The following is a 17,655-nucleotide window of genomic DNA, read 5'->3' as shown; positions in this document are numbered from 1 at the left end:
AGGCGCCTCAGACCGCACGGCTACCCAACGGGGCCCAGGAGAGGTGCTACAGACAATGTCGCGCCATTGGCAGAGGCACTCGCGTCTACTGCCATAGCTCATTAAAGCCATATTTCGCTTCATTATCCTGACGGATACGTTCGTCGTACGTCTCACACTGATTTCTACGGTTACAACACGCAGGTGTTGCTTGTGTGTTAGTACTGACGTGCGTTGTTCATGGTGAGAGATATTGCCTGAAATTTGGTATTCTCGGGATGCTCTTGACACTGTCGATCTTAGAATATTGATTTCCCTAACGATCTCCGAAATTTAATGTCCCATATGTCTACCTTCAACTACCATTCCGCGCTCAAAGTCTGGTAATTCGTGTCGTGCGCCCACAGTCACGTCGGAAACGTATTCGTATGTATCACCTGAGTACACATCACAGCTCCGGCAGCGCACTGTCACTAGATACTACTTCCAATGAGCGTAACGCTATCCCATGGCTTTTGTCACCTCATTGTAGATCCTTTATACAGAATGGAGAAACATTGTGTCACGAACTCTTAACCCTGGATAGCTGATGTCAGTAGGAACCAAAATTACTAATGTTGTGTAGGTCGACAACGCACCATTTTAAATGCGGAAACCCGGTGCCACGAGCTCCGACAGGTCGCGGGACTGCCCTGTTTCCGGCTGCTCTGGACAACACATGACCGCGAATGCTTTGCCCGCCGGCGATTGCGGTGTATCCAAGGCGGCCCGCACGCTCGGTGGTAGCGCGCCAGCCTTCCACTCTGGGTGCCTGGGCACGGTAAGACGTACCGGGAACAAACCCGTCAACAGTTGTTATTTCACGTACGAAAAGTCTTTCACAAATTGTGTCAGCCCTGAAAAGGGCCTTTTTTGTAACTAGGACATTGTTTACTTAAAGCAGTTGCTCGAACAGGCGACCCTCTGACGCGACACAAGCTTCGTAACGTCGAACGGTGTTTTGCCGAACTCTTTCAAAGATTCTTGGTATTGATGTGACTGGCGACATGTTGAAAGCGATTCATTAATTCCTCTTCGTTTCTAGGTGGTTTGAGTCCGCTTGGGTGAACCACAACCTTGTAGAATCCCCACAGGAAAAAGTCCTGTGGCGTGAGGCCTGGTGATCGCGGGGGGTAATGTCCTACGAGCACCTCTCCCAATTACCCGGCTGTCGAATTCATTTAAATATCCGCGCACAGCACGACTGTTACGTGCGGGCGCCCCATCATGCTGCAACCACAGGCGCAGCCGTATGTCCAGGGGAAGGTCTTCCAGCAGGCCAAAAACTGAAGGTTATTTGCCCCGTTAAGTCGAGGTGGTAGACGGACTGGTCCAAACAGATGGTCACCCAAAATGCCTGCCCCAAATATTGAGCGAAAATCGTTCCTGGTATTCGTGGATACACGTGGCGTGAGGATTTCTCCTTGCCAGTAATGAACTTTCGAGTGTTGTAAAGGCCACTAATGGAAGGTGCACTCTTCGGTAAACGACACAATGGCGGGGAAGTCGGGATCTCGTGCAACACGTCACAGAAGCCACCGGCAAAACCCTAGCCTGTGTTCATGGCGCGCCACAGGATTTAGGTCTTAGACATGGTGGAAACTAAATGGATGCTGGCTGTCATCTCTCAAAACCATCCAGACTGACCGATGAGTGGCCCCCATCTCGTGTCCAACAGCTCGAGTTCTTCTAGTAGGTGCTTCCTCGAAGCGCTAGAGAACAGTCTCTTCAAATGCGGCATCCCGCCGTGTTCGAGATCTTCCTGCATCACCACGATATCCCGCTAACGAGGCTGTTTCGCCAAGTCGCCGCTGAATTGCTGTAACCGTTTGCGTGTGTGGGTGGCGTCTTGCTTGATACCGTTCCTCATGCAACCGTCGAGCTTGATATCCCTTGTAGTAGGTGCTTGCTCGAAGCGCTAGAGAACAGTCTCTTCAAATGCAGCATCCCGCCGTGTTCGAGGTCTTCCTGCATCACCACGATATCCCGCTAACGAGGCTGTTTCGCCGTCGGCTAGTCCTTAAACACAAACCATATCTCCTTGTTCTTCAAACGAATACTGAGCCGCCATACTAACTATATGACTAGATCGCAGATGACGTGTGTGTGCTACGAAGCGAACTTACGTGTGAATGCCTCTGACGCAGGATGGAGACAAACAGCAAGACCTATTCGACAAGTGTGCGTATCACGTTGAGGCATTGACGGAGTGAGGGACGTGAAATCTGGTTTCGCAGGGAAGAGCGGATCAGGTTATAATTGTGGCAAGCGGCCCAAATCAGTTGCTGTTAGTTGTACAAACAAAAAAAATGGTTCAAATGGCTCTGAGCACTATGGGACTTAACTACTGAGGTCATCAGTCCCCTATAACTTAGAACTACTTAAACCTAACTAACCTAAGGACATCACACACATCCATGCCCGAGGCAGGATTCGAACCTGCGACCGTAGCGGCCACACGGTTCCAAACTGACGCGCTTAGAACCGCACGGCCACACCGGCCGGCAGTTGCACAAACAAACAACTTTATTTTCCTAAAAACACTTAATCACACACAGCCTTAAAAGAATTCAAAAACACTACACACAGTTCCACGTAAACACTTGCACCAAGAATTCCCACAATCCTAAAACCAAACACTGTGGAACAACAAGGAGAAATCACAAGTCGACACACACAGAGTTTTCGTAAGCGTTCGGCGACCAAATACACGTCGTACGATGAGACGACCGACTGAACGACCAACCAAAGTCGTCACCACTCAAGTTACGTGTGTCGGCAACGGTCGGGCGAGTCATGGCTGTCCGGAGATCACTGCAGCTCCATCCCGACTCCCTTGATGTCCGTTCGGAACTCGTAGACACGGCGACCCGGGCACACTGGCTCGGACCCAACCATGCAGAGGGAACACTTGGCCACTGGCCACCCGACATCTCTGCACAAGGAAGGAACCGACCCACGTCCGGCAAGATGACCAACTGATGAGGCCCAGGAACGGTCAAAAGACCAAACACATGTCGCCCGATGAGACGACGACCGAACGACCAACCAACGGTCGTTACCCTTCCAGTCTCCTTCCGTCGGACAGTGCATGTGTGTCGCAAGCGGTCGGTCAGTACTGGCTGTCCGGACCTCGCTGGCGCTGCATTCCGACTGAACTCCGACAGACCACGACCGGGAAATACTAACGGTCGCTCCAGAGATAATACGACAGTGCACTTATCGATAAGCGCTGCTGCTCCCACTCACGGGCAAGCAAACCCGCAACTTAGTGACGCCAGAAAATCGAATAAAAAAAGGAGAATGCGGGACCGCAAAGACAGGCTGTCAAGCAATAAACGGCACGAACGCGAGCCGCGCACAGTTCAGGACGTTTGTATGTGCGACAGCCATAGCGCTGCCCATCAACCGACGAACGGCAACAGGGCAATCCTACTGCCAGTCGGAGCGCGCGGCGCCAAGTTTGCATAGCTTAAAAATGGTGGGTTGTCGACATACACAACATTAGTAATTTTGGCTCCTACTGGCCTGAACTATCCTGGTGTTAAAATTTCCTGACACAATTTTTCTCAACCCTGTAAAATATTGGATGATTCAGAAAGAAAGAACAGACTTCAGCTGTTTATTGCAAACATTAAAAGATGGTTCGCACAGCACATGCGTCTGGATGGAGGAAGGTGCAAAGCCATGACACAGCTGCGGTGTTGTTTGTTTGCAACATGACGGCGACTACACCACAAGAGAAATCGTTTTGGGTGTTGGAACTCGCGAGAAGTCATTCCTTTGTTCATTGCAAAGTACATTCCGCCGTCGATTCAGCAAGTAGAAGTCTCTGCACGAACAGATTTATGACTAGCAGGTAAAATTCTTGAATTATGGTTGCTTATGCAAAGGGAAGAGCAAAGATCTATCGCGCACGTCTGATGAAAATGTCGAGGGTATCTGAGGAATCCACAAGATTGATGGACCAGGAACTTCAACTTCCTCAGATAACGATGTGGCGCGTTCTGGAACTATGCCTTCATATGAAGCCTTACAGGTTGCAGTTAATAGTTTCCTTCTTCATCTAACCGGCGTGTAATTCCATTAGATGTTCCACAGGATTCGATCATGGGTCCCCTTCTGTTCTTGTTACATGTGAATGACCTCCTTTTTTTATCTGCAACAAAAAGCTAAACTGACAGTGTTTGCTGATGATACAAGCATCATTATTAATCTAGTAAAGGGAACTCGTATAGAAAATGATACAAATAATGTCTTTGAAAAAGTTAGTGATTGGTTTTCTGCGAATAGGCTTGCTCTGAGCTTTGGAAAAACACAATGTGTTCAATTTTCTACTGCAAGCCGTACAGTTCCCTCAATAAATATAACACGTCATCGGAAGTCAGTAGCCAGGGTACAGCATACTAAGTTTATCGGTGTACATTGAATTTTGGTTTTTATTATCTCCATAATTTTTTAGCCTTTTTTATACTAGATATACATAAAATAAAGAGTATTTAGGAGAAACCAGCAGTACTTTCGTGTCATTGCCTGTCTGTCACGCTGCCCCTTCCCCCGCCATCACCAAGCAGTGAGCTTCTGCTGTTGTCCTTCAGTTGACAGTACCTCCTCACTCTGTGCTGTTCACGTGTTTGTTGTTACTAGTGCTTTGAAGTAGTGACTGTTTTCTTGTATTGTGAAGTTGTTTTATGGACAATGGACAATGGCTACCAGAGGATGTATAAACTCGCGAAATTGCTTCTGCTACATTTGTGGTAACTATACCGTTAAAAAGTAACAAAGAGACATTTCCCAATTTGTTAAGAAAGTATATTTCGCTTATTTTGGTATAAAGTTAGGCGATCAAGATGAGCCTTGGGCCCCACACAAAGTTTGTTCAGTGTGTGTTGAGGAACTGAGGCAATGGTTTCAACGTAAAAAGCAGTCCTTACGTTTTGGAATACCAATGGTTTCAAGGGAGCCCAAAATTCATAGTGATGACTGCTATTTTTGTTCTTGCAACGTACGAGGTTTCAATTTGAAAAACAAAAAGGATATTTCTTACACTAACATTCAATCAGCCATCGGCCTGTTCCTCATGGACCTGAAATACCAATACCCTCTCCTACAGTTTCTTCGAATGATTTAGATGATCACGAGCCTTTGGCTCAGCAAGGTGATAGTGAGGAAGACAGAGATTGCTACGATCCTGGCACAACCGATCCCATTCCATTCTCACAATGTGAACTGAACGATTTAGTTAGAGACCTAGGGCTTACTAAGGAATCGGCAGAGGTCTTAGGATTTAGATTGAAAGATAAATATATGTTGGCTTCGGGTACATCCTTTTCTTGGTATCGATCGAAGGAAAAGCATTTTGGGTCTTTCTTCTCTCAAGAAGGTGACCTGGTGTTTTGCAGTGATGTTCCTGGACTTATGGCACGCTTCAAAATAGAATATGCTCCTGATGAGAGGAGACTTTTTATTGATCCTTCAAAAAGAAGCCTTAAAACAGTACTTCTACGCAATGGCAATAAGTACGCTTCTATTCCGGTTGGACACTCGGCTCCCTTAAAAGAATGTTACGAAAACCTTGAACTGGTTTTAAGAAAACTTTGCTATTCAGACGACAAATGAACACTATGTGGGGATTTAAGAGTAATTTCAATGCTGCTTGGACAACAAAGCTGCTATACAAAGTTCCCTTGCTTTCTCTGTGAATGGGACAGTAGAGACAGAAAGCAACACTACATGAAAAAAGGACGGCACTTGAGGTAAACCTTACAGGTAGGGGTTAAAATGTTGAGAGGAAAAGAATTGTGGATCCCAAAAAGGTGTTACCACTTCACATTAAGTTGGGGCTGATGAACAATCTGTTAAGGCATTGCCAAAAGAAGGGGAGTGATTCAGATATCTTTGTGGACAATTTCCTGGTTTATCCAAGGCAAAGCTAAAGGAAGAAATCTTTGTCGGATCAGACATATAGAAAACTAATGATAGATCCCAACGTTGTGGACAAAATGGAGACAAAAGAAAAGGCAGCATGAACATCTTTTAAATTAGTTGTTACCGGTTTCCTAGGAAACAAAAGAGATCCAAACTACAAGACATGCTCGACAACTTAAAGAAGCTGGGCTGTAACATGAGCATTAAAGTTCATTTTCTCCACTCACATCTTGACTACTTCCCTACAAAACTTGGTGATGTAAGCGAAGAGCACGTCGAAAGATTCCACCAAGATATGAAAGAAATGGAAAGAACATATCAAGGAAAATGGAACGTCAACGTGACAGCGGACTACTGCTGGATGATAAAAAGAGATGATCCTCAACGAGTCCACAGCCGGAAAAGCAATAAAAGAAGATTCGACAGAAAGCGAAAGCGTTATTATAAGGACTTATGAGCTTAAAGAGAAATGGAAGTGTACTGGAAATGTAGTTTAGAACATGATTTATATATAAAATAAAATTTTACAACGTTGGAAAAAATGTGATAAATTGCTTAAATTTTGTTATTATACCCAAAAATTCTCCATTTTTGTCAGAAAACCTGAAGTGATAGAAAAAATGGATTGAATGTTAGAGATCAGCGCTGAAAAGTACATAAAAGTCAGTGGTCAAATTTCAAACAACTTTCAAAAAATATTTTTTTGCAGACCTCTCTAACTGATTACTCTGTATTATTACATCTTTTGGAGGTTAGTTATGTTCATATAGGGCACTTTTAATATTATTTTGTACCGTAGGGCACCAACACACCAGGAATATTTCGCTACAGTAGGAGAATAAAAATCGAAAACTGACTATTCTGTAAAGTGCATCTTGTGAATCTTGTAAGCAGCTGTCTGATGGTGAAGTTGTCAATTCGAAATCGGTTATGGTCCTATTTACTTAAATAAATAGCATTATAAATAGTGGCTGGTTGCTGTCTTCTTCTTTATAAGAATGTACCTACATTAATTGTACACAGCCAGCGTCTCAACATACCAGTTTTAGAAAAAATAGTACAAAGTTGACAGAATAATGAGTGGAGCTCATAGTTGCACATCTTGTTGGTATCTCTTTAAAAGGTTAGGAATTCTTACAACAACCTCACAGTACACTCACTCAGTAATGAAATTTGTTCTCAACAGCATGGACCAATTTAAAAACAACAGTGACATTCATGATTATAACACCAGAAGAAAGAAAGACTTACACTATCCTCAACTTAACTTATCTTTGGCACAGAAAGAGGTAAAGTATGCTGCTGTAAAACTTTCCGACGAATCACCAGATGCAATAAAATGTCTGACAAAAAGTAGTAAGAGTTTTAAAAATAAACTGAAATCTTATCTCTTTGACAACTCCTTCCATACCATAGATAAATTCTTGAGTAGGAATAAACAAATCTATAGGTATAATTTATGCATTTGGTGCCATTTTAGGGAATTGGGTAAGTAATAAAAATTTTAAGCTTTTTTTAAAAAAAAGAACCTTCATTGACGTGTGCATTTCTTATGCACTTGACACATTCCATATCATAACGGATACCATGACAATCATCAATGGAACACGTAAGTTACTAACTAACGACCTGCAGAAATATCGTCCTGGCAGCCATAACCGAAGGTTTTGCATTTCAGTTGTTCGAGATATGGCCCAGGACACTTTTTCCCGGACGACTCATCTTTTCCGACAAATCAACGCCTGTCAAGTAAGGTAAATTGCCATAATGTAAGAAATTCAGGGTCACAAATTCGTGACGTCGTCGTCGAAGATGAAAGAGGCTCACCGAAACTGGAACCGTTTTGTGCCGTTTCTGTTCACACAGTTAGTGAACCTTTATTTTTTGTGGAGGAAACTGTGACGGGAATGTCATACCTGGACATGGTGCAAAATGAGTCGTTTCCTCATCTTCACGAAGATTCCAGTGCTTTCATTTTTCACCTTGAGGTGTGGCGTTATCTTATCAACACCGTCCCGGAACGTTGGATTGCAAGAGGTGGACAACAGGATCTTCTTCACTGCTTTTGGTCTCCCAGGTCACCAAACCTCACACCTTGCATTTTTTTTTTTCTGTAGGGTTGCATAAAGACAGAGTCTTTGCCCTGTCTATTGCAGTTGCTCTTCAAGACCAGTAAAATCGAATGACTGGAGCTGTCGATTCAAGAATCAGGGACCTGTTGATTCGTGTGTGGGATGACACGGACTACTATTTCGATGTTTGCCGAGCAGTGCATGGTGCTCATGTGGAGTGTGTGCGAACATAAAACTCTGAACCTTTCTCTATCCAGTGACATGCGCTATGTCCTTCTCTCTTTCGTAGTTTGTCTGTAATAAACAAATGAAATCTGTTCTTTCTTTTGGTATCATCCTGTATGTACATGAACCAAAATGTAAAAATAAGAATGGAAGGCCAAGAAATAAGTGTTGGGATTAGAAAAGAAATAAGACAGGGATGTAGACCTTATCCTTCCCGTTTAATCAATATGTCGTAGAAGCAGTGATAGAAATTAATGAGAGATTCAGGAGAGGGATTAAACTCAAGGTGGAAGAATAACAGTGATAACATATGAAACTGCTGTCCTCTGTGAAAGTGAGGTGGAATTGCAGGGTGTGTTGAATGAAATTAAGAGAAGAGTTGTGGAGTCACTTTCTTTTTAGTTTTGGTGAGGGGGCATCACTGAAGAAAAGCTGAGAACGAACAGAAAGCACGGAGGGGCGCAGAGACATAGGCCGGTGCCAGTCGAGACACGCAAGTTGTTGTGCTCTCATGCAGATTAGTTATTCAGATTTTAGTAACAGCTTGTATACTGCAGCTTACTCAGTAACTACGTGTATTACAGTGTTTTCTAAGCTTACTGTGGAAGGTTTCACGTAAAAACAAAAAGAGGAAAGATCACAAAGTCTGGTTGCAGTCGTATATTTGTATGTGGCCGGCCGGTGTGGGCGAGCGGTTCTAGGCGCTTCAGTCTGGAACCGCGAGACCGCTACGGTCGCAGGTTCGAATCCTGCTCGGGAATGGATGTGTGTGATGTCCTTAGGTTAGTTAGGTTTAAGTAGTTCTAAGTTCTAGGGAACTGATGACCTCAGATGTTAAGTCCCATAGTGCTCAGAGCCATTTCAACCATTTTTTTTTTTTTTTTTTGTATGTGTTTTGCGCAGTAAGCTTAGAGAGTGTCATACTTTTTTTTTTCTTTTCACAATTTAAGTACAGCATATCCCTTCATTATTAGGTCGAATTTTCGCGACTTAACTGTAAATTTTAAGCTGTTTCTGTTAGAAAATTTGCACAAGTAGTTTGTTTACAGACAGTTCGTCTAGGCCAATTTTGTAAACGCTCTTTCTTGTTTATCGCTAATGTAATTGACTTATTGCTACTAAAACATTATTTTTGTCATGAATAAAAAGTGCCTGTATTGCTGCAGAACTGCTAGTTCCGGGATATGGTGTGATTGATGATGTAGTTGTATCTAGTGAGGTGACTATAGCAATTGGAGAGCAAACGTGGCTCTTCAGTGATTTTGTAGGATATGTGGTAAAGATAAGATGATAGTAGAACAGGAGGGCAAAACTGTTTCCGTTCAGCCTGAATGAGACAAGGCTAGGAAAGATCTGTACAGGTTAAGGTGGAGTAGAGTAAAAAGAGGTGTGAAGTGGAAACAGGTCACAGAAGGAACAGGCTTAGAGATTCATCCGACAGGTTTGTGGTTAATGGAAAAAAAGAAGTCTGACCTGACGCTTCAGTCAGAAACTGATAACCCTGTGGCAAACGTCCAGCGGTAAACTGGAAATTAAGAATGTAGGGAAGTCGGTGAAGGGAAAGGAACATTGCTGTTAGGCAGTTCTCATGCTTTAAATGAAACAACAAGTTTTCTGTTACCAGTCACCGTTTGAAACGGTGACTGGTAACACAAAACTTGTTCAAGTATATTTACTTGAATATATATAAATATGTATACTTGAATATTTCTGGTATCTCAACTGCAGATTTTTCAGCGACCATTTAACTTTAGGACCCTGTTTCTCAGAATGAACAAAAATGGCTTGCACCACTATTGAAATAAGACCTTCATATCATAGGAGGTAATGTTTTGCATCCTTAGTAGGGACAAGATCCGACTGTTCAGGCGTAGGATCTTACAATCTGAGACAGTGTTCCGACACAACAGTCGAGTAACTGGGACGGCTCCAAAAGAATGCTCACGAGTAAATATTCCACCTGTTAAATAAGATATAAAGTGAACGTATTAGTTATCAGTGAACACCACGTGTCGTTGGCAGTTTCTATCACGAGCATGGAAAGTGAGAAATGTGTTAATGTGTTAATGTGTTGCAAAGGGTTGAATATAACGGCGTAGCCAAGAGCCGCCTTATTGGAAATTCTGTGACATGTGTGTCGAAGTATTCTTTATTAAAACGGTGGAAATAGAAGGGAGACTGGAGATGTAGTTCGAACAGGAAAAGTCTGAAGATAGAAGTAAACAACAGGTAGGCTCAAATGTCCAGTACCTGCGTGTGTGCAAATTTCACAGCTTTTCGCCAAAAGGACAGATACATCCTGTAGCTTCTAAGCAGCAATTTGAGGGTGTCTTCCCTGAACATTGGGATGACAAGAAGAAAATAGGCTGTGTTATAGATAGGATAGAAGGCGAAGCGTTATCCTGTGGTGTGGAAACTGGATCGCAAATCAAAATATATGAGGGGCTTATGCAATCATTCATGAACCAGTATTGGTCCAGCAGCGTTCAGAACTGCGTTCGTAGAGATCTATTTGTAGGTGTAAACTTTAGTAGTAGTGGTTGCAGGAGTTACAAAGAGTTCATCCAGACCTACGTCGAAAAGAACTTGTATTTAGATGATTCCATGAAATAAACGGATTTAATATCAATCATTATGATCAAGTTACCTGTGACATCTTCTGACAAGACATTTACAAAATCGTTAGAATGTATAAAAAAAATTAAAATAAACATTTATCTGTATTATTATTATTTCATTACTGTACGAATGGCTGTAGTTTTGTATAAAGGGAAATAAAAAATTTTCATTTTTATGTTTGTGCAATGTTTATGTATTTATATTTCACAAATAACGTCTCTGGTCGGCGAATGTATGTATTGAAGCAGACAATAATAATTCAAAGAGATAACAAAGATGCATATTAAATTGCCTATAAATGGTGGAGGTTAAAACATTGCTCTCTCTGTCTTCTTGTAGCCGTCAAAGTTGTAACAGACTGTGACGCTCGCTTGAATGCTTAGGTAGCCTTCGTTTGTCCTTTGATCGAGACAGACGCCATTGGAGGCTGATATTTGTAAAAGCTGTGTTCAATTTACGTTGATTTTTTGAGTATAGAAATTGTTAAAATTATAACCTGTAATAATTTATTGCTAGCTTGCCCAAGATTTCGTTCCACATTCTTGGCTGTTTTCAGCATATCAGGAGTTTTTCATGACACAGAGCGGTGCAGCACTCGTGAGAGGCACTGCCGCGGCAAATTCAAATAAGACTGAATGAAAGCAGTTTTTCAGCAATGTAGCGTGCAGGTAACGGTACATTAAAATTATCTCTGTCAGCTTCCTGGAGACTTCAGAGGGAAATTGTGGATTTTATTATGTCATTTTCAGGTGGACATGGGCAGCTGCTATTATGTTATCAGTTTCGTAAATAATTCATGAGTGATAAAATTTTACTTGTGTGTGATCAAAGACTGCTGTGCAAAACCTGTTCTGGCTAATAACATAATAGTGAAATTTCATTTATTTTTAGCTTCATGCTCTCATGTTAGTCATGGCAGTTAATAGTGTTCATATATTTTTTAAAAATCCACTGCAGCTTTTACGTTTAGTGAACATAACATACTGTGACTTCCGTACAGGTAATAAGAGCAATTTTCTGTGCATTCACGAGATCAAAGTAGCAAAGGGCATTTTTTATTCCGTAATTAGTTACAGTAATGATACCATGTTCGATATCTAACAAGCCAGATCAGTGTTACATAAAAATAGTTTAAAAATTAAAGATCGTACGTCGACAGCATGAAATCTTTCAATCTTGTGCGTATCCCCACATAATAGGTCAAAGTGCATAAAGTTAAAATATTTTCAACTGCAGAAACTAATAGTGAGAATCGTATTTTATCTGTCATGCTCGCAACAATAAGCAATATAAAATTAATTAAAATGTTATGCCTTGTAAACTGCATATAAAGTAAAAAGGGTGTGCGGTGGGGAATACACGACATACCTCCGAGGGTACAAGAAAAAGTAATTGGAATATCCAAGTCAAATGTAAACGAAACTGTGCAAGTACTGGATCAATTGGATTTATTAGTAGGGAACAATCAGAATCTATGAGGTTGGAGGAGAAACCCCTGGGGAGATGACAGGTCTAGTGAAAATAGGATACAAGGGAAACCGACAAACAGACAGATAAAATATCCTCAACCCACGGATAATAGAATAAATCATCAGGAGACAAAACACAATGATAGACAGGACACACAGGGTGAAAAACAAATCTTAATAACACATCTGGAAGAGGTGGAGGAGGATACTACAGAGGTAGAGGAAGAGGTAACTATCACAACCAAGAAATAAGAAAACATAACATGGTAATAAACAGATTGACTGAAAACCTCAAAGGGTGTTGTTTTCTGTACAACGCTAGGATTCTGACAAACACCAGGTACTCAAGTTATTGACAATATTATTTCAGTTTCTCTTCATATTGCCAGTCCTCCTTTTCTTTCAGTCAGAACTACACTCCTGGAAATGGAAAAAAGAACACATTGACACCGGTGTGTCAGACCCACCATACTTGCTCCGGACACTGCGAGAGGGCTGTACAAGCAATGATCACACGCACGGCACAGCGGACACACCAGGAACCGCGGTGTTGGCCATCGAATGGTGCTAGCTGCGCAGCATTTGTGCACCGCCGCCGTCAGTGTCAGCCAGTTTGCCGTGGCATACGGAGCTCCATCGCAGTCTTTAACACTGGTAGCATGCCGCGACAGCGTGGACGTGAACCGTATGTGCAGTTGACGGACTTTGAGCGAGGGCGTATAGTGGGCATGCGGGAGGCCAGGTGGACGTACCGCCGAATTGCTCAACACGTGGGGCGTGAGGTCTCCACAGTACATCGATGTTGTCGCCAGTGGACGGCGGAAGGTGCACGTACCCGTCGACCTGGGACCGGACCGCAGCGACGCACGGATGCAGGCCAAGACCGTAGGATCGTACGCAGTGCCGTAGGGGGCCGCACCGCCACTTCCCAGCAAATTAGGGACACTGTTGCTCCTGGGGTATCGGCGAGGACCATTCGCAACCGTCTCCATGAAGCTGGGCTACGGTCCCGCACACCGTTAGGCCGTCTTCCGCTCACACCCCAACATCGTGCAGCCCGCCTCCAGTGGTGTCGCGACAGGCGTGAATGGAGGGACGAATGGAGACGTGTCGTCTTCAGCGATGAGAGTCGCTTCTGCCTTGGTGCCAATGATGGTCGTATGCGTGTTTGGCGCCGTGCAGGTGAGCGCCACAATCAGGACTGCATACGACCGAGGCACACAGGGCCAACACCCGGCATCATGGTGTGGGGAGCGATCTCCTACACTGGCCGTACACCACTGGTGATCGTCGAGGGGACACTGAATAGTGCACGGTACATCCAAACCGTCATCGAACCCATCGTTCTACCATTCCTAGACCGGCAAGGGAACTTGCTGTTCCAACAGGACAATGCACGTCCGCATGTATCCCGTGCCACCCAACGTGCTCTAGAAGGTGTAAGTCAACTACCCTGGCCAGCAAGACCTCCGGATCTGTCCCCCATTGAGCATGTTTGGGACTGGATGAAGCGGCGTCTCACGCGGTCTGCACGTCCAGCACGAACGCTGGTCCAACTGAGGCGCCAGGTGGAAATGGCATGGCAAGCCGTTCCACAGGACTACATCCAGCATCTCTACGATCGTCTCCATGGGAGAATAGCAGCCTGCATTGCTGCGAAAGGTGGATATACACTGTACTAGTGCCGACATTGTGCATGCTCTGTTGCCTGTGTCTATGTGCCTGTGGTTCTGTCAGTGTGATCATGTGATGTATCTGACCCCACGAATGTGTCAATAAAGTTTCCCCTTCCTGGGACAATGAATTCACGGTGTTCTTATTTCAATTTCCAGGAGTGTATTTACTATGATCTTTAATTATTCGCTATCCAATCTCAGAGTATATTACTTCTTTGCAATTTAAGGTGCGTGACACACGCACTAGTTAGCAATATTACTTACAGTTCTCGTCGCATTGGTAATATTCCCATCTTTCTCTGGGAACGATATTCTATCATCAGTCCCTCTTCATCTTCGAATATGGGAACATGAGAATAGCGAGTAACAAAGATAAGTGAGAAAAAAAGACGGTACAAAAATGGAAAAGCTATCTATAACGATGTGTTATCCTGTTGGAAACTGTTTGGCAAACTCTCAATTATGTGACTATAAGATGTAACGACCCTAAGAGCCAGTCAGTAAAACAAGGAAAAACCTATTATAAGAGTAAACAAGGTATACAGATACAAAGATGTTATCCTGTTGAAAAAAAATTCAACAAATTAGAAAAAGACTCTGTGGAGACAGCGAACAAATATCTCATTTAAACATGGAAAATCGATATAAGTATGTATTATTCTGCAATTGTGCTTAGATAAGTGAACAAGTGAACAGCAACGAGGTCAAATGGTAACGAAATGCAAAATGTATGTTTAGCCAACTGACAAGGTAAGTCATGACCAAAGGATAAAGAGGTAAGCGCAACAGAACAAGGTGAAGAACTGAAGTTATCTAAGCAAAGGAAGTATGCCCAACCTCCATAGAATGAAAGAAAGAAAAAGTATTAGTTAATGAGCAGCCAAGGACGGTATTGCTGTAAGTTATGAAGTATAAAGGTGATAAGAGTCAGACGAAGGTGTCCTCACATCCAATAACGGGTAATGGTAATCAGAGAGGTACCTTAAGCAAAGATAAGAAGTATAAAGTAAGTTAGAGGGAATTAGTAGGCTGCAGAATAGGTAAAGAAGAAATGATAGGCACACTCACACTTCAAATGATTCAAATGGCTCTGAGCACTATGGGACTCAACTGCTGAGGTCATTAGTCCCCTAGAACTTAGAACTAGTTAAACCTAACTACCCTAAGACATCACAAACATCCATGCCCGAGGCAGGATTCGAACCTGCGACCGTAGCGGTCGCGCGGTTCCAGACTGCAGCGCCTTTAACCGCACGGCCACTTCGGCCGGCACACTCACACTATCAATAGGGTCATTAAACATTACAGAATAATACAGGTGAGAATTACTAACAGTGGAACAGAGATATTCAATGCTTCACTTAAGACAAGTAAAAGCCTTGGAATATGCACACATGAAGGATATGAAATAATGGTCTCCGATGTAAGAGTAGAAGAAACTAATCCATACTATGTAAAAATCTTGATGCAAGTCGAGATAATGAGATATTCAATGATTCACCAATACGAACAAAATAAGAAAACAAAAAGAGTAGGCAATAAAGGCAACTGATGTCTCCGATGAATTTGTATGAAGATGATGAAAAAAAGTCGTACCTATAAAAGTGTCTTAGATAATTGTAAGACACACGAAGTGAAGGAATGAAAGATCAGTAGGCAGGATCTGAAAACCGCAGCTGCGTTGCTTGATCACAGAGAATTGACTAAAAAGAGTGAAATAGAAATTTAAAAAAATGTATATTGAATGATACTTGGAAGCTATGTTAAAATAGTATTAACTGTTGACTAAATGTATGTGCAAATTGTTACACGTAATTCATGGTTGGGGCCTGGAGAGACGCAGAGCACAAAGGAGCGAGACAGCTGGTCTGCAAAGCCACAACAATGGCTGCAGACCACATCGATTGTTGTTGCCACAGTCACAGGGGCGTAAGCACCACACTTTATTCTCGTCTCCCAGCTCATCTCATCACGAGTTGTAGGTTTCATAAAATATTTCTAGTGGTTTCATAAAATATTTCTATTGTAGTGAACTTCAAGTTGATTTATGACCAATACAACGGCAATAACATGGCCAACGTTTTAAAGGTATAAGAGTGAGAAGGACGGCATTCGCTGAAAAAAAATAGTGAACCAGTGACTAATAGGACAGAAATTAGATAGCCCATGGTTAAGGTACATGGTAGAAAATAGGCATTTTAAAATAAGATAAGCCCAATGGCAATTTGATAAGTGATTAAAAGCGCTCATTTTGTATTGTATACAGAACTGATTAACATGTAAATCTGTAGACGAACTAAGAGGAAGTGGTATATGAGTAGATGTTCTATCTCAGATAAGACAAAGTACATCTGAATAAATGTTCAATTTTAAATAAGGTACAGGTTATATAGTGTTCATGGCATATTCAGAATAGAATTATAGCCAGAAAGGTGCCACTCTGAAAGCATCAGATAAAGATCAGAAGTATAGTTGAAGATAGAATACGTGCTCAATTTAATAGGACGTATATCTGTATAGCTATACCATCTTGAGGATAGTGTAATAATGAGAACAGTAATCGATAAGCAATGATACTAGAGTATGTGCCAGATTAAGTAACACAAATGACACACCCAACCGAGTATGTTTCAAAATTAAACAAGGTCTTCGAGCTTATTGAATTTTGAAAATAACGGAAGGCGGGAATGTGTAATGCATACATACATTCACTTCCCACGTTTACACTAAGTATTATGAACACTTAGGCGATCAGGAATGCTCAGTAGCAGCCAGGCTACATGTTCATCTGACAGTTATGCGACAGAAAGGAGCATTAACGATAATATAATAGGAGGCAATGATGTGCAACCTTAGAAGGGACAACATCCGAGTATTCGCGAGTAGGTTCTTACAGTCTGAGACAGTGTTCCAAGACAAATTTCCGTCACAATGTCTGCAAACGTGACATCAGATCCGTCTGGCAACAGCGAACTAAACGCCCATTGACTGAACGTATATATATATATATATATATATATATATATATACTACTGGCCATTAAAATCGCTACACTAAGAAGAAATGCAGATGATAAACGGGTATTCATTGAGCAAATATATTATACTAGAACTGACATGTGATTACATTTTCACGCAATTTGGGTGCATAGATCCTGAGAAATCAGTACCCAGAACAACCACCTCTGGCCGTAATGACGGCCTTGATACACCTGGGAATTCCGTCAAACACAGCTTGGATGGCGTGTACAGGTACAGCTGCCCATGCAGCTTCAACACGATACCACAGTTCATCAAGAGTAGTGACTGGCGTATTGTGACAAGCCAGTTGCTCGGCCACCATTGACCATACGTTTTCAATTGGTGAGAGATCTGGAGAATGTGCTGGCAAGGGCAGCAGTCGAACATTTTCTGTATCCAGAAAGGCCCGAACAGGACCTGCAACATGCGGTCGTGCGTTATCCTGCTGAAATCTAGGGTTTCGCAGGGATCGAACGAAGGGTAGAGACACGTGTCGGAATAGATCTGAAATGTAACGTCCACTATTCACAGTGCCGTCAATGTGAACAAGAGGTGACCGAGACGATGACGAATACACGCATCTAATGTGCTTTCGGCACGATGTCGCCAAACACGGATGCGACCATCA

The sequence above is a fragment of the Schistocerca americana genome, chromosome 8 (assembly GCF_021461395.2).
Source record: "Schistocerca americana isolate TAMUIC-IGC-003095 chromosome 8, iqSchAmer2.1, whole genome shotgun sequence".
In the NCBI taxonomy this organism is placed as follows: domain Eukaryota; kingdom Metazoa; phylum Arthropoda; class Insecta; order Orthoptera; family Acrididae; genus Schistocerca; species Schistocerca americana.
The sequence above is the reverse complement of the archived record's forward strand: the minus strand, read 5'-3'. Positions refer to the sequence as shown.